The sequence below is a fragment of the Medicago sativa genome, chromosome 1, assembly GCF_051527215.1.
Source record: "Medicago sativa cultivar Bolivia chromosome 1, Bolivia_mono, whole genome shotgun sequence".
NCBI classification, from domain to species: Eukaryota; Viridiplantae; Streptophyta; class Magnoliopsida; order Fabales; family Fabaceae; genus Medicago; species Medicago sativa.
The window spans coordinates 29,179,914-29,185,188 of record NC_140749.1 but is presented as its reverse complement, the minus strand read 5'-3'; the positions used below and the strand labels follow the sequence as shown (position 1 = coordinate 29,185,188).

The following is a 5,275-nucleotide window of genomic DNA, read 5'->3' as shown; positions in this document are numbered from 1 at the left end:
CATAACAAAACCCTAGCTTGCTTCCAAAGCTTTAAGTCATTCAAGAAACACCACCCATGCTCTAGCTCTTGCTCCATCTTTCACTAGTTGCTTCCAATATTGCATACCTACCACAAACATCATCAACCCACTACTTGATTCTCTTGAAACCCTAGTTCATGATCTTGACCCCAAGTTGACATCAAAGCTTAAAGACAAACTCAAGGCCCTAGCTTCTTGGTCCATGAACTATGAAGACTAAAACAACTCATGTTTCAAATTCCAACTTTGCCAAACCAAAACCCTAGTTTCATGGATGAGAGGAAAATAAAGAAATCAAACCAATTACACACTTCTTTAAGCTTAAGGGTTCATAAAAGATCTTAGATTGAAATCTTACCTTGAGAAGATGGAGTTTCAAGTAAAGTTGATGAAGAGGAGAAGAAGTAATGGAATTCCCCCAAAGTCTCTAATTGTTCTTGAAAGAGGAGGAGAAGAAATCATGATGCATGATTCATTACCAACTTAATAATCCATGAAGAGGAAGATTTGATAATTTGAGGAGATAAGGAGAGAAGAGAGAGGCCGATGGTTAGAGAGAAGAGAGAGCAAAACTCTTTTCTCTAACCTGGAAAGAGAAAGAGGTTGAAAAATGAGATATTTTGGGCCTCAATTCAAAATAAATATCCTTTAGGGTGAAATTACCATTATGCCCTTGCCTTTAAACGTGTTAAATCCGACTCTGATATTTATTACGTAATGAGCTGACATCACTTGAAAAATATTTCCTTCAAACCTTCTTTCGAAATATTAATCTTCTGACACGATCGACTGGTAATATTCCGATACTGACAGGCGGGATATTACAATTTTTATTAGAAATGGTCATGCATGTTCTTATTGTTAGGTAAAATAATTCTTTATTTTTTAAATATGTAACTGTAATTCAGTGAAGTAAGTATTCAACGTAAGTATAATTCATTGTTAATAATACATATAAAGTCTCTTAAAAAAAATACATCATAATAATAATAATAATAATAATAATAATAATAATAATAATAATAATAATAATAATAATAATAATAATAATAATAATAATAATAATACATTCCTCAAACAAAAACAAAGTATAAACACTTAAATAAAAATAACTATAAAATAAATGTTACTGAATAAAATTTGATTTGATAGTTTAATATCAAAGATATAATTAATTTAAAAATTTAAATTACCAAATTATAAATATTTATATTAATTGATATAAATTTTATTATGAATTAAAAATGCCCTTTTATGTCATTTTACATTTATCAGCTAGTTGAACCACTAATTTTACCAAACATTTCAATTAGCTTATAAGCTACCAGTCATCAGCTAGAAGCTATCAACTATCGGCTATTAGCTAACTTATCAGATATCCGCTATTTTTACCAAACAGAGCCAAAGGATAAACTTGACACATCAATATACCTTAGAGACATTTAACAATAACATCAATTTAATAAACAACATAATGTTTAATCCTTAGAGACAACTTAGAGACAATTTTTTTTCTTTCAAAAAAAAAAAATTTAATCGACGTTAACAAAACAATAAAATTTTACTTATAAAATGTTTAATCCACTTTTTACTGATTACATGTAAATGAAGAAAAAATGACTTTCATTTCCAAAGTTGTCTATGCTTTGATAATCTTTCTTTCTATATATGTTGGGGTAAACGACTGCAGTAAGTAATTTTTGACGTTATTTTCTCATTTTCTTATTTATATTACATATAATATTTCACACTCTTTTAATAAAAATACTTTATTGTTATTTGACATTGCAGTGCTTGTTTCATGCGAAGATCACTTTGATTGTCGACAAAATTTGCAACAGGTTGGGTGTAGGTTTCGGGAAATACCTCAATGCATTAACTCAATTTGTAAGTGCATGCAAATGTAACTATCAATATGCAAAATAATTATATGTTACATATAAGTTATTTGTATGTCATAATGTTCGTACTTTGATAATATCATATGCACTTTGATTTATGTTTATGTTACTTTTGTGTTGTTTAGTTCCTCTGGACTTTTTGCCTGTACTCAGGTTTTATCCCAAGGGAATTTTTTGAGAAAATTTTAATAAGGGACATGCTGAAATCACTTGGTTAACTTTTATTGTGGTTTGGTATAGTCCCTCCAATATATGTAATTCTTATTTTCCTGTGATTTATTAATAATAATTTTATAGTGTTTCAAGTTATATCATAATCATAGGAGGCCAACATAGTATAGATAACAAGTTTGTCACTTACACTTGGTTTTTTCTTTAATAAATGTTCCGTCAACCTTTAATCTCTTTGACAAGAACAAAATAAAAAGTAACAATGTTACATAATTATTAGTCACTTGAATTAATAATGCCAATATATGATTATTTATATTTATTATTTATTCATTGGTTATAAAATATTTATTATTTATTCTACTTATAAATTTAGCATATAAAATTGTTGAGTGATATACAATTAATAAATATTTGTATGTGATAAAGGAATCAAAGAATGTAAAATAGATAAATCCACATTTTTGAAAATAAAGTTGTGTAATGGTATAGACAAAGTTTCAACCTATGATATCATGTTTTTAAAGAAAGGCGTCGAGTTTTCAAAAATGTCGTTATTCTCCTTCATTTTTTCCAGTTGAAAATGACATTTTTAGGGGGTAATTTGTTAGCCTGTAATTTTGACAGGCTCAATTAATGCAGTCAATGATGTTTGACTTTTGCTCTTTCAAGAATTAAAGATGTTATCTTTAGCATAAAGATTTCGACATGGTCTGGGACTTAGCATTTGGAAGAGTTTAAGAGCTTTGAAGTTTGACAAGAGGTAGTTCAGAGAAAAGAATGGTCGAAGCTAAACAGTTGTTGTCGAAATGAAAATAATTCAAATTCAAAAACAACATTTTCTTGATTAATATGTGGGGAGTTGGCAGTTTCCATTGAAGACCTTCAGTTTTTAGTAGTTTAGGTTTTTGCAATTATTTTCTATATGTATATATAGTAGTTTTCACATGAAAAATAGGTCCAAATCACTTATAGAATTCTAGCACTCGAAGTACTAGCGTCTAGAGAAAAGAGTTGTACAGAGTGTATGTTATCTGATTTGTCGAACCACATTTACACTAATGCAATGCAATTTACTTTTTCTTTAAGTTTATGCGTTTTAAACTTTTAAGTCTTTTACTTGCATTTTTTGTTTTTCTCTGTCGAAAGACAATTATTTTCATACGTAATAACTTCATCTTGTTCATAAAGCAACCTATGAATTTGATGAACATTCATCTATTTTATGGAAAAAGATTGCACAACATGTCCTAGGGTTTCTGGTCTGATCCTGTTTGTAATAATCAAAACTAGTCTTGTTGTTTACCAAAAACCCACATAAAGACATGGGAAGCCCTTTATTTTTAATAAGTGTTTTTATAAGAAATGCAAATTTGCACGTGTTAAGAAGCAGTGGCGGAGCCAGGAAAAAAAACTTGGGTGGGCCATAAATAGTGATGAAGCTTAATATTTTTGTGTGCGGCCAATTTGTTTAGTGAAATTTTTATTTATTTTTTTGGCAAAAGTGGCGCAGAAAAGAACTGCTACCACCCAAATATATTGAAAACCAAAAAGGAACAGATGGGGGGGGGGGGGGGTGCTAGGCCAAGACCCCCCCTCAAAAAGGAACAAACCTAAAGTTAGGCCAACCTAACTTGTTTAAAACAAAATGGAATTGTAGACTACAAGGTATAACATTCCATGATGTGAAATTGGCTAGGGTTAGTCCAATATTTGCAACTCCAACTGCACATTGATTTCCTTCCCTATACACATGTGAAACTATAAAGTTCATTATCTTTATCAAATGAGTACAATTCCTCCATCTGTTTCTTAACTTGCACGGGACCTGAGAGTTGTTTTTTAAGGCATGAAGCACCATAACCGAGTCCAATTCTAACCAAAGATGATTCCAGCCCTGTTGATGAGCTATCTCTATTGCTATCATGGCACCAATGAGCTCTAATTGGAAAGCATTGCCTTCACCAATATTATCAGCAAAACATAACAAAACATCAGCAGAAGCATTCCTAAAAATTCCACCCATCAGCAGAAGCATTCCTAAAAATTCCACCATATGAAGAGGTAGAGGAAGTGGCACAACCATTTGTGTTACATTTTATCCAAGGATCAACTGGAGGGTGCCATATCACTTCTATAATTTTGGGGGCTCTTGTCGGTTGGAAAGTGATGTCAAACTTTTTAAGAATGGTGAAATATGTCATGGAGAGAGAACATTCTTTAAAGTTGTTACCGGCTAGTCTTACCAATGCCGTAACAGATGAAATTGAGCTTTTCCAAGTAATTTTCTTATTGTTGAATCTAAGTTGGTTCCTAGAAAACCAGATGGCATTTATAATGTTAATAATTGCTGAGTTGACCACAAGTTTGGTTTGGTGATTTGAAAATCTGTCACTAGTTGTCCAGATGTCCTCAATATCTTGGAAGTGGAGAGGAATATTTAGCATTTTTGATAGCCAACACCAAATATTGCAAGAGTATATGCACCCAAAGAACAGGTGAAAAGAAGTTTCTTGAGTTCTATTACATAGAGAGCACATCGAGGGAAGATTGAAGCCTCTATGAGACAACTTCTCATCAGTTGGGAGTTTTTCCAACATTAATCTCCAGACCATTAGAGATCTTGCTGGAGGGATATCCTCATTCCAAACAATTTTTGTTCAGGGAAGCTTCACTAAATTATGCTTTTTGAACCTATAAGCCTCTTTTAAAGAGAGTTCACCATCTGAAGTATGATTCCATGCAAGAGTATCATCAATGTCAAAGCTTGGGAGAGTAACTTGGGAAACAAGATTCCTCAGGTTTGGGAATTTTTTTTTATAAATCGTCTGAAATTCTCCAACTGAATTGATCAATATATTGATATACCTTTGGGGGAAGTAAGATGATCAGGTCATCAGGAATTTGATACAAGTATGCTAGAGGTTCTCACCACCATTGGTCAGTCCAAAAGTTAACTTGACTACCATTGCCAATCAGCCAACTTGAATTATTCAAAATGGTTTGAAACTCAGGCTTGATGCTGCTCCAAATTGATGAAAAGACATGATGGGAAATGAATCTAGATCCTCTCAAAACTCTACTTCTGAGAAGCGATGCCCATTGTTCAGTAGAATTAAAAAGACTCCAGCAACACTTTAAATTAGTAGCTTCATTTAACCAGATAAGAGATTTCACTTCTA

At 31.8% G+C, this 5,275-nt stretch overlaps 1 long non-coding RNA gene across 1 annotated transcript; it reads left to right on the top strand.

Annotated features, from left to right (window-relative positions):
- Positions 1-1,665: 1,665 nt before the first annotated feature.
- On the top strand, positions 1,666-3,181 carry LOC146954100 (uncharacterized). The gene is made up of 3 exons (XR_015011832.1): positions 1,666-1,710; positions 1,813-1,908; positions 2,721-3,181. It is a non-coding gene; the product is annotated as an uncharacterized LOC146954100 (long non-coding RNA).
- Positions 3,182-5,275: the final 2,094 nt, after the last annotated feature.